Consider the following 16,834-nt stretch of genomic DNA (forward strand, 5'->3'; position numbering starts at 1 on the left):
AATAGGGGAATCATCCATAGAGACTGAAAGTAGGTTCGTGGTTCCAGGGCTGAGGTGGCTGTGGGAACAAAGCGGGGAAGGGAAAGGGAGGGAGTGTTGATGGATTTGAGGTTGATTTTGGGGGCAATGACAATATTCGGGAATTAGTGGTGATGGTTGCACTGTGAATATACTAAATGCCGCTGAGTCATATACACTTTAAATGAGTGACCTGTATGGTATGTGAAATACGTCTCAATAAAGCTGTTAAAAAAAAGAGGTGAATCTTAAAAGACACGTGGTTTGGACAGGAAGAGGGGAGCAAGAGGGCAGAAAGGCTGAGAAACCCCGTGTCATCCAAGCGTGTGAGGGTGAGTTTGTGAGAATATTCACACTGTAGAATTGTGGTTGGCGAGGAGCTCTAAGGGGGGTCACTGGATCAAGTGTAGGTGGTCAAAGTTAACCTCCAAGGCCACCTGTGGCCTTCCTGGGGTGGTAGGAAGGTCAGGGAAGATCGGATTGCCCAGATTCATCAGCATGTAGTGTGGACTGGAGCAAGCAGGGAAGAAACATTGGAGGCAGAGAACCATAGGAGCTTGTGACAGACAAGGAGACAGATGTGTGGGTGTTCATGTTTGCACTGAGGTTGGGTCCACAGTAAGGGCACGGTGTGGAGTGAGGGGCCCTGGGGATCATGGCTGGGCCCCCTCATCAGCGTCACTGCAGTGCAAGGGCGGCCTGCTGAGTGGCCTGCTGGACTCGTGCAGGTCCCCTTCCTCCTTTGCCATACATTTTAGTTTTTGTGAAAATTGTCCCGGGGGTATGAAGCGGCTCGTTTTCAGTACAGAACAAACACAAATACGCCATTTCATATCTTCTCTGCCATTTTCATCCTTCCCTGTAATTGGAGACACTCGTGCCCAGTCTCACCTGCAGGGGTCTGTCTTCAGATGTCAGGTTCTCTCCCTCCTCACCAAGCCCTCCTTGTCTGTCTTTTCTTCCTCCCCTTCACATTTTCATGATCTTTTATTTTATTTTGTCAGCCCTTTGATGAGCCATGGTGCAGGAGTGGTGGGGAGGAGGGAGAGGATTCTCCTGTTCCATTAGGTTCTGATAAAGTGCAGTTTCTAAAGGCTGCTTCCATAAACCTGCACTTTTCTGCTTAACAGTCTGCACCTTGCCTCCCTCTCCCAGACTTCGGTTTTGTGCTCTGAGGCACGGAGCCTCCAGCCCCTCTACGCAGTAACTGCCCCTGCTGATTCTCAGGGTTGAGCTTCTCTGTGCCCTTCAGCTCGCTATTAACCATTTCCTTTTTATTCCTGGATTTTACCCTTTTTGCTCACGTTCACTGTTACAGGTTTTCTCTTGGGAGTCGCCCTCGATTATGGTATCAAACCCAGCTCCCCGGGTGATGGAGCTGCTCAGTGCTGCTGTCACACTCACCAGCCGCCTGTATGTGAGACTAGATGACCGCTGTCCTTACTTGCAGACACCCACGCAAGTGGTATCAGGGAGGACTCATTTATAAAGTGCCCATGGGTCCATCCCCTGCAGCTCCTTGAGTGCTTCATGGAGGGGGAGAACCCCAAGAATATTTGTTATTCTAATCACTGCCATTGTTTTGACAACCTAAGTGACCGCTCAGTGACCAGGTGTGTGCCTATTTCTTTAAGATTTAAAATAAGAGTCTTTGAGAAGACTGAGCTTTTTTACTTTGTGAGGCTTTTCCCTCTATGAGATGCAGAGGCTGGGGCTGTCAAGTTTGAGGAAGGGCAAAGGGACTTCAGAGCGTTTGCTCTTGGGCGGCCAAGGTCATAGTAAAATGTACATTGGGTGTCCTGGACGGTCCTCCTCCTCCTCCTGTGTGGCCTCCCGCGCTCTCCCAGCCCCTCTCCTTCCCTTCCATTGCCCTTCTCAGGAGCCGGGCAGTGCCTCCTAACTTCCTTTCAACTGCAAGTGGAAGTGTCCATCATCCTCAGGCTTTCTTCCCCTGGTCCTCTTACCCGCCTGTCCCCACACACTGCACCAGGCTCCGCTCACCCTTTAAGTCACCAAAGCGAGCTGAAAAACCAATGTCTCCGTTTGACTCTGAGTTTTTACGAACCGCATTCTTCTTTCCCAAAATGCCCACCACTACTTCCTGGTCCTGCACAGCAGCTCAGCCTTAAACCAGCCTGGAGGTTTCTTTCCATCTGTCTGTCTATTCCAAATACATACAAAATATTTGAGACTTCCCTGGAGTTCTTAGGACCTGAGAACATTCTGAAGGGTTTGAACTTAACCACTGGGATCCAGTGCATAATCCGTTCCAGAGTTGTGAGCGGGACCCTAAAGTCAACCAGATGTCTGGGCACCTGGGACCAGCGATGTCCTGAAGCACCTGACCGCAAACAGCCTCCTCCAGCCGGCTCCAGCGCTGCATTTCTGGGGCTTAGAGAATACTGCTGCTCATCTCCTCTCATGCTTTCATTCTTCACTGGCGCTTTCGGTTGGTTCGCAATTACCTGGAGGCATAGAAGAGGCTGTGTGGCAGGTAAACAGGAGATCCAAATTACAGTCTTCAGGTGTCACCTGCTCCCACTATCTCTGTCAGGATAGGGGCCTCAGGATCCCTGGAAAAGGAAAGATCAGGGATTTAAGCTGAAGATAATTTCATAAAATAACAATGGTTCTGTTTATATGTCTTTTACTAAGCTTAGTCATATGTCAGCTTAAGCGCAAGCTTGATTGGTGTAAGGAAGTGCCATAAGTCCTGATCCTTTTATAGGAAATGGTCTCTAATTAGGGAAAGTTTTCCTCTAAGGCATATACACGGAATATTAGTCTTAATTTGCTTCTGGGCCTTTGTTACCGTGAATTTTGGCCAGTCTTTAAACCTTATCTGTGAGAAGAAGGTACTCCAGGAATCCTGAACACCCACATCTCCCCAGTGAGGAGGGAGACGGCCGCCTGGGGCTTGCCTTGACCTACTCCTACCCCTCTAGGCTCCCGCTCTGTTACTCCGCTGTGCAAGGGACGAGCCTCCTGCCCTGGCCTCCTGACAACAGAAGAGAGTTTCAGGCCCTTGCAAAATCTCGAACTCTGATCCCTATCTTTGAAATCACTCTTCTGGATGGTGAAGGGGCCCCTTTGAGAATTTCAGCAGGAACCAGAGCTTCTCCACATAGACTCATAATGAAGCAATACCCTCCAGCAATAGACTTGAAGACATACTACTGTGCCCCACGAGACGAAAGAACACAGCCAGACTGTGATGGTCAGTGATTGTAAGACCGTCCTGTAAAAAAATGTGCACGTTGGAATCAATAGGTAGCCCCATGGTTACACGGACCAGCCTTGGAATTAGACTCCTGGGTTTGAATCTCAGCTGGGGGAGCCACTTCCCTGTGCCTCAATCTCCTCATCTGTTGGGATGATAATAATAGTATCTACTGGAGAGGATAGATGATGATTAAATAAATGCAAGTAAATAAATAAATAAATGCATGTAAAATACTTCATACAATAGCTGCAGCATAATAAAGGTTCCATAAATGTGAACAACTTTTCATTGAATGCTAATGAAGCACAGTGTGAACAGCTAATTTTGTTGAGCACTTATGATGTTCTGGGTATGGTGCCAACCACTCTCTGTAGATTATCTGGATTTGTAATCATCATAGTAGCCCAAGGAGGATGGTGCTAAGAGAGGTTATAGCATATGTGCATCTCAGATAAACTCTGTGAAACTCCTCTTTTTTCTACTTAACATTTTATTTTCAGCACCCAATTCTGTTTTCCTTTGCCTCTTAATCAGAAACAGATTTACCATGAAGCTAATGAAGCTCAGGCTTCGAGACTCCTCGTTTACACAGACTCCTTGTCAAGACATATGAGCTACAGTGGGGCGTTTCAGAATGCTTTGCGAGGCCGGGGAAGGAGTAATTTGCCAGAGCCTGCAGATGCACCCAGGCCTGGGCACAGATGGGGGTGGGCTGATGAAAAGGATGGTGACAACCTGCTCTCGTGGACAGGATGGCATGGGTTCAAGTTTTCATGAGGCAGAAGGGGTTGGCTTCAGGGAATGGCTCAAGGAAAAACACAGGGAGACTGGAAATGGGATGTAAGGGGCAGTAGGTGTGAGGGATTTTTAAAAAGGGTATGTATGACATTGTGTTCATTTCCTACTGCTGCTCTAACAAATGACCACAAACTTGAAGTAACACAAATTTATTACCTTAACAATTCCAAAGGTCAGAAATCTAAAATCAGGGTGTCAGCTGGGTTGCATTCCTTCTGGAGTCACTGGAAGAGAATCTGTTTCCTTGCCTTTTATAGCTTCTAGAAGTTACCTGCATTCCTAGGGTCATGGCTTCTTGCTCATATCCTTCCAATCTCTTGCTTCCGTTGTCTCATCTCCTGTTACTCACTCTGATCCTCTTGCCTCTCTTTGAAAAGGACCCTTGTCTTTACATTGGGCCGACCTGAGTAATCCAGGATAATCTCCCCATGTCAAGGTTATTAATTTAATCATACCTGCAATAGCCCTTTTCTTCTTGTAAGATAACATATTCTTAAGTTCTGGAGACAGATCATGGACACGTAGTGGGGGTCATTATTCAGCATACCTATTATGATAAAATTTACATTTAAAAAAGTGGTGGGAGAAAGACAGTAGTAAGGAAGGCCAGCTAAGAGACTGATTAACATTCCAGATGAGGGTGATCAGGTCAAGAACGAAGACTGGGGCAGTGGGGAAACAGAGGTGGCCTCAGAGTGAAGATGTTGGAAGACAGATTCGCCCTCAAAGGTCCATGCTGAGCATTTGCATTTCTAACAACCTTACAGGTGCTGTCCATGCTTTTGGCTCCTGAACCCACAGCTGAGTAGGATGCCTTAGGGAGCATCACCATTCAAGAAGTGGTGCGGGGAAGAACCCAAAAGAAACCCATGGATTCTGAGAGGTAAGGAGAGCCCCCAAAGAAGATGGGGTCCTGAGGCCCCCAGGTAAGGAGAGGATTTTAAGTAGGATGTAGTGAGGAGAGGAAAATAAATATGCTGGAAACTGCTGGGAAGTTTGGGTCATAAGTCCCTGGCATGCTTAGTGAGCTGTGACAGCACAAAGCCTCTGCCATCTCTCTCCACCTCCTCCAAGTAACATCTGGGCAGCTGTATTTGTTGAAAAGTGTGGGGCCAGGTTAGCAGGGATGGGTGGAGGTTCAGGGAACCCAACCTGTTAACTCCAACGGGTGTTAGTAGTGTGAAATAAGAGCTCAGTCACGTGCTTGCAGTTTGCAGGCCTCTTCCGTGCTCTGGGTGTGCTGCCATGCCCATCATGTGAGCTTATTTTGGGACATGCAGAATATTTATTTGCACAGATGCACAACAGCAAATGGCCTAAAATAAAGGGTCTCATGAGTAGTCTGTAACTGCACCCTCAGCTACAAGAGGCCCAGTTGAATGGGAGGAAGGTGGCTCCAGGGCAAAGACTGATGTCCAACTGCTTCCTTCAGGTCACTTACCTGCACACCACATGTAATTATTTTCTCCTGGTGTTACACTTTATATTCTTTCCTTTTCTCCTAGTGTTAGAAATAGACTATTTTCATTGTCTGAGGTGTACACTGACCTAACATTATGGGATTATAATTTGGTAGTAAATGCCATGCATCTGAGAACAACTATGGCTGACATGTCCCGGTATGTTCCGTTTTGATTCTTCTATCTCTCTGAATAGCTACCTACCCTCCAAAGAGATCCATGTTGCATGTATGTTAAGGCATGAATTGGCTGACTTGTTCTCTTCTGTGTTATGACCCCACCAGCAGAGACCTCAACCAAGCAGAAAAAGTCCACAGTAGCCTGGTGACAATTTGTGCAGGAAAATACAAATAAGGAAGGAAAGAAAAGAGCACTGGTAGCCCATGAGTTCTCTGTTTATCCACTGACAAACAACTATTTAAAAATGGGTTTTCTAAGAGGAAATATCAAATAAAAATAAGAGTTTTAGAAATTTTAGTTTAGGTTAAAGATTGCTCATTTGTTAATCCCTTTTTGTTTTTAAAGAGACATATTTAGAGTCAGAAAATAACTTACTCAGCATTTTAACTTAAAAAACATTTAATGCTTTTACTTGGCTCATTTTTTTATTATAATTTTTTTTCTAGTTAGAGGGTTTTTAAAAAGCAATTCCCTCTCCCCATGCTGAGATGGATGTATACTCTTCTCTGGAAGAGAAGTCTCCTGGAATAGCATTTAAAAAATATCTGATTAGGTGTCAGTCATTCTATCACCAGAACACTGGATCCTAATAAGTATTTCATCTTCCTCCACCTCACAGATGAGAGGTACACTGTCATCGAGACCTCCATTGTGTCTGGTTTGGTCCATCTGCTGCAGGGTTGCAGGTTCAGCAAACAGAGGGGAGCACACTGGGATGAGCAAATGAGTGTGTTTGTGGTATGTGTGTTCTGGCCTGACTGAAGTAGAGAAATGGCTAGGGAGTGTTTGCTGACATTGACGGGGGACAGACAATGTGCCACATCGAGGTCTGTAAACTCTTCTGGGCTAGCTAGGTCAGCCCCATCTCTCTGACAAGGACTGTGGGTTATTATTCTCCCTTTTCAGAAGAGAAATCTGAAGTCCGAGCTGCTAAGGAAAAGCTTTTAGGTCATATAGATGTTGTATTTCATTGAATTTTAGATTTCCTTGACTGTGAGATCCACCATGGTTTTATTATGTGCCGTTAAGGAAGCAAGACATATTCCCACAACTATGGTAGAGTGATTTTTTATGCCTTGGAATTTTTATTATATGTTTCTTGGAAAGGCTCTTGAACTTATTTTGGCATTGATTTCTGTCATGTATGTCTCTGTGCATCTGTGAAAAGGAAAATACAAACGGAGTGAATTGGTTAAGGCATTTATAATCCTTTAGCATTCTGAGTGCGACTCTTGTGAATTATTTTCCAAGTTGGAGTCGGCAATGTTGACACATGCTGCCCACACAGGCTCCTCCTGTGAGTCACCGAGGGCATCGGCGAGGGAGCATTTCCTAAAAGTGCTCCACCATGGTCCCTAGGAGTCCCCTCTGAGCCAGTCTACAAGTTCCATGCCTGCGTACAGGCAGTGACAGCTACTGCTGGCCAACAGCAGATACAAGATGTATTTTGACTCAGAAACATTTAAATGTGAGTAAGCATGTGTCTTTAGGTTCAGATTGAGGTCTGCCTCTCTCTTAGCCCAGACACAAAGGACACATTGTCCTCTGGCTCCCAAAATCGATGTGTCCCACCAAAGGGCAGGAGCAGGTCAGCACCTTCAGCTCCATCAGCTCCTTGCCTCTCTCTCAGCTGCTAGTATGTCTCTGACCCCTGTCAGAGCCCTGGTGAAGGCAGCTTGGTGAGCCTTTTGGGGAAAAGGAAAATTCAAGACTGAATAAAGACCTTTTTCTGGTCTCAAGAGTCCCTGAGGATTTCGGCAGAAGTTCTCTGGAGCACACAATTCCATAGGGATCAGAATCGCTGAGAGTGAAGATTCTGCTCTTTGGTTTTGTACTAGGAGACAGGCTGAGAAAATCGTGAAGTATTCCAAGTGCAGGTGATCATTGCTCTGATGAACTAAGGACCTGAGCCTCCATGGGATGCTTTAATCTCTGGACCCAGAGCCCCCATGTGTAGCTAGGCTGGGCACAGCAATCTGTGGTGGAAAAAAACCCTCATGGTTTTAGGGGAGAATCTACATTATCATAATTCAGTTTTAACACCTAATTCAATCTGCCTGGAGAGATGACCCCTTTGCCTCACACCCAGGAGGACAGATCTCACCAAAGAAGGTTACCCGAGATGCTCATATCTCGTGCATGATAATACATCTCTCTGTATTTCCCATTTTGCCCCTTTTCTGTGAGCATTGGAGTTTGTTTGATTGTTTTATATTTTGGCAGCAAGGAACCAAGTCATTTCTTTTCTGTTTGTTTCTCCAACTCTTTTTACAGTTTAACAAGTCAAATACAAAACTCAGGGGAGTTACCTCATGATGGTGCTATGCATAGCATCACATTATTGATTGGAAATACTGCATCGGAATGCCGTAGAACAGCCATAAACCAAAAATTTTAGATGCCTGAAGCTTTGAGCTCTCCAATTAGGCTGAAAGTTTCCCATGATAACCAGTAGTGCTCAAGCTTTTAATATTGTTTAGTTCTCTCAGTTACCAGCAACATTTTCTAGTTATGAAGGCCGGTGGATCGCTTGGTGTCAGCTTGTAGCTCATTGAACCCATTCGCACACTTTCTGATGAAATACTCTATCTAAAAAGAAAAACCTTCAGTTTAACCTAAACTGATAGTAATTGGGAGTAAATGCTTCTTTCCCTTCCTCAAAGTTATCTCCTCCTGTGCAGCTTATTTTGCATCCAAAGATACATTTGAAAGCTGAAATCCCTTCGAGCTAAATATTCTAAACTGACAGAAGAATTTCTAGTGGCACACCAGCCTAGAGCCATGTTTTTATGAGGACATCACTTTCTATTTCGAAGCTTCAGCATACACGCTTGCTTCCTTATTGCTGGGAGTCAGGCTGCATCATCTTGCCTCCCTCTCAGCTTTTAATGTTTCTTTAATGGAGTCCAGTTTTCCACCTAAGTTATGGCTAGCTCTCGGACAAACCACCAGACACCTGAGAAACCATAGTGGGGGATCCAGATGTGACAGAGGGAAAGATGGTGGTGAACTTTCATGCTTCAAACAAACCGTATTATAATAATTCATTTTTACCTGGCCTCTGGGCTTGCCATAAAGGCTGAAAGGAGCTTAAGAAAACATTTTAAAAATTAATATGTGATATGAAGTCTTTTCTTGTAAGCCAGGAGCTAAAGTAATCATTTCTAAATCTGGCTGGTGTGGGGAGCTTGCTGCCTGAATGGGGAAATCTCAGTCTTGCTGCATTTTTTTCTCTAGCATAAAATTGCTCACGTGGCAATAAAGTTAGTTATCTAATGAAATAAAGCAACCCTATTTTGCAGCTATCTGGTTGTTCAGAAGAACTTAAGAACATCATTGTTAATTAAAATGAATGATGAATCATTGAAGGTGCAAATTCATCAGGGAACATGGGCATTTCTCTGTTAGAGAGTCAGCAATTTAGAGGGCTTTCTCTGTACAGTTTGGGAGATATTTGCAGAACATTCAGTAATTAAATATGCCCTCAGCTGAGAAATAATGCTCTGGGTAATCCTGCTGGTAAGTGAAAGGTAAGTGTTCTTACTGTCCCTGGGATTTCAGCTTTCTGCTTGGAATCCCATGAGTTTTCTGAGACACTGGCTGTGAGGTTGTACAATCGGCATAGTAATATGAGTAAATGTCATGACTAAAGAAACAGGCAGAATTCATCTTCCTAGATTCACAACAACTGGCTCTTTCTTGGCATTCACGTTCAGCTCAACCTCTTCACCTGCACGGGCCCTTCCATCCATGTTAGCTCACTCTATCATCACATTCCTTTATTTTCATTTCACTGATCGTTGCCTGAAATTATGTCTTCATTGGTTTACTGCTCTGTTGATGCCTCTGTCTGGTAAACTCCTTGAGCACAGGAGGTGATCTGTCTCCTTCGCCATGGACTCCTATGCTCCAAGAAGCAGGGCCTGGCATGTTGTAGGTCTTCAATAAGTAGTGGTTGAATGAGTGAGTGAATGAATGAATGCAGAATGCTGACTACAATATAGCTCCAAAGAGGGTTCCAGAACATTGGATGGCTCCTAGTCTTGGTAAGAGATATATACATATATAGAGTCTAAAATGTAGCCTAATGAGATTAGGAATTCTCTTTATCTTTGAAAAAAATCCTCGTAACATCTGGCACAGAACCTGATATTTTACACTGTTGAAGGTATAGTAATGGAGAGATCGTGGGGAGATAAACTGGGGTGGATATTCATCCCTGTGAGAACAGAGGTGACATGCTGGAGGGGAGGTCCTCTCAGGGTCCCCACAAACAGGGCAATCCTGACATAAGACCTGCAAAGATCTGTTACCCAAATCAACAAGGAAGATTCCCTCCAGTGTGGGAGTTTCATTAGCTTGGAATTCTTTAAACAAAGGTTTTTTTTCCCTTGGACAAAGCATAGAGCAGTATTTTACTACATCACCATATTTTGGATGTTTTCTGTTAAACCAGCCCTTGCTGTCTTCACCTAGGTTAAAACACTTCTTCCCAAAAAAGCAGTTCGGCTGATGGAGTCTGAGATTCGTTAGAAAGATTAGTAACTTAAAAAAAATACTTCTTCGAATTGGTTGTATTTATAGGAAGGGGCCTAGTTTGATGTTGCCCAGCTTAACTTTTCATCCAAATTGCCCTTGAGGAGTGTTTTTTAAGATGATACATTTTTATCCATGTCTTCTGAAGTGGCATTTTTTTTCTTTACAGGAGGGTAGGATAACATGGAAAGCAGCTTTTATTCAGTCCAAGGACAACTAACTCACATACAACCAAGGGCAGAAATAGTCTCTAGGTGCATATATTAGCCTAAGGGTGTCATGGGTGCGTGTGGCTTCCTCAGGAACTCTTTAAAAATAATTACCTTGTGATTAGTATCTGATGCTAAAGGTATATTTTCATTTAAAAGTCTGAGGTCTTTATTTCCTTGAGACGAAGGATGAACTTCCTTTCACCTTGTTCCTGGCTGCTTTTCTGCCACTGCCTGAGTATAGACACGTGTGTCCATGCCTGCAAATGGCCCCCTGCAAGCCGTAGATGCTCTAATAAAACAGTGTCTCTTCGCATTATAACACCACTCCAGCGAATTAGAAATGTTTACTAAAGTCTTTTGATATTTAAGATACATTTTCTCTACCAGGTGGTGGATAAGTAGAAAAAGGACATTAATATTTCCTTATAGATTCTATCTAATGCTTCTGTTGAATATGTCCCCCAAAAGGAGGCCTGTGGGCTCAAAATATCATAACTCAACTGTTTTTCTCTACTAATCAGTGATGTGTGCCTTGAGAAATGTGATGTGTTCCTTAAAGGAATGTTGTACCTTAACCAAGGCCAGTTCCTGCAACATAGTTATCTCCCCTATTGTGCTGTGCTGGGAAGAGCTGCTGAGGGAGTTGTGCACTGAGACACAACGAGCCAATGGTTGTATGCATGAGATCACCAACTGTCCTTGGATGTATTTGTGTGACTAATAAATATGAGAGGTGCCCTCTCAGCACCACTCTTGAGCTGATATGCCTTGAGTCCCCGGGCTGGCCTACTCAGGTCTTCGATATCTCTTCGCGTCACCTCCGCTGTCTGGGGGTCGGAGATGGGGCGGAGGCCGACAGCGGCCTCTGAAGGATGAGCTTCTAAGTTTAACTGTATGTGGGAAACACAGATACAGATGCAATAAAAGCTCACTAATAAAATTTTGGTCACGTTCAAATACTTCAAAAATGGGTTTGGGGATAATTTTGTGTCCACTCTTTAATCACTACCTACCTTTAACCACTTTAGTGGTCCCAAGAGGTTAGCGTGTGGATGATGGCAATGACTACATTGCAAACCACAGATGAAAAAGCCATCATCAATGGCTTTGAGGACATAAAGCCTCAGTCCACCAATCTGATGTCAGTGTGGCGGAATAGGAATCATCAGGCTACAGGGACTGGCTTTTAAAAAACAAGGAGTCAGTGAAATCTGCTGCCAGGGATGGACATATATGCTAATAGGCTTTTTTTGGGAATAAAGTTCCTATAAATCCCCGACTGTTGGAGTTGTTTTCAGTATTTCAAACTTATTTTTTAAAACAAAAATGTGTGGAAAGAGGAGGGCCCCCTGCAGAAGCGGGTAGGGTCTATATCTAGAGTTCTCATAAGGCATGGCCTGCCGGGATTGGTCATGAAAGGGTTGCCTTATGTTTCCACGCCAGGAGAGGGCCGGTTGAGAAGTGAGAACCTGGAATGAGGGAGAGAGGGGAAGCAGGATGGGGAACAGGAATCTGGCCAAACGGAAGTCTTGTTTGTAAACTGGGGAGGAAAGGGTTCCCTTAAGTTTGCATGTAATATTCAACTGGTGGATTCATATAACATCTTGACTTAATAAAGAGACTAGCAAAAGGAAACGAAGAGAAAAATGAAAGAAGAAATCCGCAGCAAGAATTAAAAAGTACCCTCCTCCCACCACCCCCTGCCTTAGGCGTTTTTCCTGTGTGCCTCAGAGCTTACCCCCCTGAAACTCATCAATTTTTGCTTTTATGCTGAAAATGCCTGAAAACATTTGAAGTTTCACAGCCACCCCTTGGGGTGAGGTTTCACAATGCCCAAAGAGCCCCCATGTGTCCCCAGGGAAGGCCGGGGCCCTGTGGTAGGGGAGAGAGGCAAGTTTCACAGCCACCCCTTGGGCTGAGGTTTCACAATGCCCACAGAGCCCCCATGTGTCCCCAGGGAAGGCCGGGGCCCTGCGGTAGGGGAGAGAGGCGCTCTGTCTTATCCCAGTCAGGGGATCCAGTGCACTTCTCCCTGCCAGCCCCCAACAAAGGGCAGAAGCTCAAAGCTCCTGCCCCAGTGTGTGACCTCCGGGCCCACAGCAGAACAGTTTCTCTCTGGGTCCTAGTGACAGTAGCTCTCAGGCCCTGCAACTGTGGTTTAGGATGTGACTAGAGCCTTTGATGGAATTACCATTGCCATCTAGTTCTCTGTGCAGCCATTTATTATTCTGTATATTTTCGAGAGCTGTGGGAAACTTTCATAACCAAGCCCAAGCCAGGCGAAAACTTGTTCTATTTGGAATTTGTAATGAAGTCAAAACATGGCCTGGATTTTCTGAAAGGCTCCTTCCTGCCTTGCTACAGCCTCAGGGCACAATCAGACAGGGATGGAGAAGGCCTGGGAGCAGATTTTATTACCCAGCATAGGACAGAACAATATTTGCCTCCCCATCATAGGCAGTTGTTTACCATCTCAGCTGGAAGAAGTGGGAAATAAATGCATATTTCACATAAAGTGCAAATACTGATCCTTTCATTTCTAATTTTCAGATTTTTTTTTCTTAACTCCCTCTAAACAAAAGGCTAGGGAGCTTTTTTTTTTCCTTTTTAACATATTTGATTTCCTGACCTAAAGGAAGAAATTCCTTATTTCAGAAGGTTTGACCCCCAAGGAGTTTTTACTTTCCGAAATGAAACTATGAATACAAATTGTAAGACATGTAAAGTGGTGTGGGTTTTGAGAATGCTTTCTTTTATGGACTTGCATGTTGGTGTGTGTGGGATTGCAGGGGAAGACAGTGAAAAACCAAGTCTCACTCTAGATGGAAAACTTCCCTTACTTTTCAGAGGTGCTCGCAAATTATTTACTGGCTTAAACCTGATCCTTCCCCAGGAGCCTCAGTTCCTAACAAAAGTGGTAAATGGTACGATGTAGTTAGTTCTTTATTTTTATTTAAGTCAAAGGTTAATAATAAAGGGGGTTTGTTCCCTCACTGTTGCAAGTTAATGTTTATTTTTCACCATCGTTTAAAGAATTTCCTGAGGCCCTTATTTCACTGCTGAAAGTGGAGTAAGAGAACTCAGATTTCATGCCCCAGGGCTTGAACAAAGGAATAAAAACAGCACAACATTTGCATCTATTTAACAGGCTCAGTTCTAAGAGCCCTCTCACAGTAAGAGGGGAATCCATATCTCCAGGTTAAATGAAGCTATGCTGAGATATTTGCCGAAAACACAATTCAGAGAAAGATTATCGTTGTCAGAAATGACCTAGGAATTCAAGGCCTTATGATTGGGAACACAAAGCTCAGCAAGGTGCATTCTCTTGCCACCCTGCCTGCCCAGATATCTATGAGCATCAGCTAAAGGTGGCTGAAGAACCAATTTCAGGCATCTACTGTACGTGGAAATGAACTGAGCCAAGGGCAAAAATAAAATTATACAAATGTTATTATAGACTAGCCAGCTTCTGTCCTAGTTTAATTCAAATTTTAGTGCTGCAGGCTTTGCTTCTGGCAGTAGTCTTCCTGAATAAATCAACATTTGCTTACATCTAAATTATTAGGGGAGCATGTGACTGTTTATTGTATAAATTATACGCTAGGTTAAAGCATTAACTGTTCAGCTGGTTTTGTTCAGTCACCTCGCCAACTCTCCCCCAAATCTTCTCTCCCCAAAATAAGAAATAAAAACTTGAAATTACTAATTTTTTTTAGACACCCCAAATAACAAAGCTGCAAAGCACTGTGGCCCTGGGATGGTGCGCAGGAGCCCTGCTAAAAGTAAGGTGGGGGACAGTCTTAGTGTTTGGAGACAAGGAGGAAGGAGCGAGGGCCCAGGCACTGGTTCCTGTGAGCTCTGTGGTGCTGTCTGCACTAAGTGAAACGCGGGTCTGATAAATGGTCAGTTCAGTTGGTTAAGGCAGCCAACCAAATGGGATAATTTAATACAAAACTAAGGACAGCCTTCTGGCAAGGATTTCAGTAGGCAAGGAAGTTCAAACTACACGGCAATGCTGGACCCAGATATTTTTATTGCCTTTAACTATGAAAAAAGGCAGTTAGATATGGATCCTCTAGAAAATACACCTACAAACAATTTTTTTTTGTCTTTGCACGTCATCATGAGTGACTCCTGAAAGCCCACCCATACATGTCTGAGAAATAAGGATGGGGTTTTGATAACTAGACAATTTGACTTTCTAAGTATTTATACAAACCAAGTATCAGGTGTGCTCTGCTATGAGGACATGCAATTAAAAAAATATATCAAGGGTTCAAGGTAGATCAATCAGAGACCATGACTTGCTTTACAAAAGGTTCTTTTTATAAGACCACCCACAGCAGGCTTCTTTTAATCTTTGGCCTTTTCCATGATAATAAGTAAATTCACAAAATTATAAATAGAATTTAATTGAAAAGATTGAATTTCATTTTTTCCAAGAATATTTTTATAGATGTGTGTGTGTGTGTGTGTGTGTGTGTGTGTGTGTGTGTGTGTATGTGTGTGTGTATGCATTTATTTTCTTTCTCAAAATTCTTTCTGGAAACAGTGTAGGTCAGAATATTTTTGTGCAGAATGATCTCTTCAATAAATTATTTGATCTAAGTGGGCTCAAGAGGAGAATCAAGCTCCCATTCAACCACCCCTGGTCCTTTCTGCGGGCCCAGCTGGGCTTGGAGGTCCTCCAGAGCCGCCTGAGTGGAGAGCTGGAGATCTGGAAACTGCCCTGAAACCAGCTTCCACATGATTGGCATGTGCGGGAACTAACATTTGAGAACTTTTGCAGGGTCTAACAAGGAAGCAAACTCCATAGTTCTATTTATTCTTTACTCTCTACTTCATGTGCTTTGCAGCCTCCTCTGTTCATGGTGCTCTGGAGTCCAGCCCAAACTGAAATGGGCTCTCTACCAAAAAGGCCTTCTAATCCCTGTCCTGCTTTTTTTTGGCCAAGGGAGGGAACCTTGGGAGGCTGCCCGTTGACTCCATGGCATAAATCTGGACTTGTAGTGAGACAGTGCACTGACAAAAGATCATCACACACAGCTACACTGCTGTTTGAAATAACTTATCAAATGCAAAAGCAAGTTGCTTCCCACCTGACTGGTATTTTTAAGGAACAGCTTTTTAATAGCAGGTATCAGAGTGGAGGAAGCATAAGCTTCGGAAATAGAGAACCCTGGTGTCAAGCCCATTTCATTGTTCCCCTTTGGAGAATGTTTGGCAAAAACTTGAATGTCTCTGAGCTCTGTTTCCTTGTCTGTGATGTGGGAATAATAGTAAATATGCTGGGTTTGAGAGAAAAAGAAGTAATACGCAAGGAGTGTTTGGGATATGGAAGATGCTCGATAGTGATAATTACTATCACTATTTACAAATAGCTGTCTACTCCACAGATAGTACATAAAACTTTAAACCTGAATGTTGCTGGGACGTTGCTGCTGAGGAAACGTGGGGCTGCTCCTGGTGGGCACAGCTGGGTTGCCCCAAACCTGAGAACTGCTCACTGCCTGCCCGACCCAGAGCCTATCAGCCTCTCCCGGAGCTGCTTGCAGGAGCAGACAGAGAGAAAGTCCTCTCAGGAACTGAGAGCGAAGCCGTTGCAGGTAACCGCTAGAGCTGGTATTTCCACAGACACTGTGTTGCCAGCAAATTTACCTTGAAATGCATGTGATGAAGACTTTGTCCCTGAAATGCAGCTTTGGGCCACTGGAGTCAGAGGAGCTAGTAATTCTCTAGTGTTAGAATAAATATTTTCATAAAAGATGCAATGGAGTAAGGGACAAAAACAGTCTCCACAGGTGAAACAGACTTCAGATGACCACTGAGAATAGAACTTCTGGAAAGGCATGAAAGTCCTGGCTGAGGGTCTCACTAGTTCCCCACCCGAGCACCGAAAATGACAGGAACAATAATGAGGACAAAAACGATTTTCTACTGGCCTTATCTGGCAGGGAAAGTCATGGTACGCCCCCACAGAATGGTATCTTAAGTTTTATTCCTATATATTTTCAGTGTGTTATATAATTTCATTATCATTGCACGCCTGTGAAGTTGGTCTTATTCTTAGCCTCATGGTCCTGGGAATATCTTGGGAAGTGGTTAGATCCTGAGTCATGGAAAATACTAACTGAATCCCACATTGCATGTGAAATAGGTCTCCACAGAGTTTTGCTTTTTGTCCAGGGCGCACCCACTAGAGTTAAGGTAAAATGATACCCCAGTTCCCTTGGAAAACCACACACTCTCAGGCTACGTCGTTTAAAAGGCAATACATCTATCCCCAGCCTGAGGGGTGGGTGCTGATTGGCGGAAGCGATCCATATCCTACATTTGTGCAGTGATTGTCCACTCACTGGTCCTGTGACCCAATCAGAGCCGTGCACACTGAGACTGTCGCTCTTTCC

The 16,834-nt window shown here is 44.1% G+C and overlaps 1 long non-coding RNA gene across 1 annotated transcript in view; it reads left to right on the forward strand.

Moving 5' to 3' along the window:
* LOC108386215 (uncharacterized) overlaps positions 1-16,834 on the forward strand; it is a 271,240-nt gene that overhangs the window by 27,296 nt on the left and 227,110 nt on the right. Inside the window, exon 3 of the long non-coding RNA XR_012121100.1 lies at positions 4,807-4,922. This is a non-coding gene — a long non-coding RNA (uncharacterized lncRNA). The remainder of the gene's footprint in view (positions 1-4,806; positions 4,923-16,834) is intronic.

This window comes from Manis javanica, chromosome 9 (assembly GCF_040802235.1).
Source record: "Manis javanica isolate MJ-LG chromosome 9, MJ_LKY, whole genome shotgun sequence".
In the NCBI taxonomy this organism is placed as follows: Eukaryota; Metazoa; Chordata; class Mammalia; order Pholidota; family Manidae; genus Manis; species Manis javanica.